We start from the raw sequence: 312 nt of genomic DNA on the forward strand, positions 1-312 counted from the left end.
TCCTTACTGGCGTTTTTTCGCCAGTAAGCTCTTTTTCTCTGCTTTTTGAGCTGAATCCTTCTGTAACTCTGTGAATTCCTTCATTTTTGATACTTGCCTCTGTAAGACAAATCATATAACCTCCTAATGACTGGGTTGCCTCCCAGCAAGCGCTTCTTTACTGTCTTTAGCTGGACCTTTACTGAGAATCACTCAAGTCTCAGTTTAGAGCATCCCTGCTCAAAGTTGCCTTCAAGATAATGCTTGATCCTCTGTCCATTAACAATGAACTTTTTGTCAGAATCAATATCCTGAAGCTCAACATATCCATAT

Source organism: Arachis duranensis, chromosome 3 (genome assembly GCF_000817695.3).
Source record: "Arachis duranensis cultivar V14167 chromosome 3, aradu.V14167.gnm2.J7QH, whole genome shotgun sequence".
In the NCBI taxonomy this organism is placed as follows: domain Eukaryota; kingdom Viridiplantae; phylum Streptophyta; class Magnoliopsida; order Fabales; family Fabaceae; genus Arachis; species Arachis duranensis.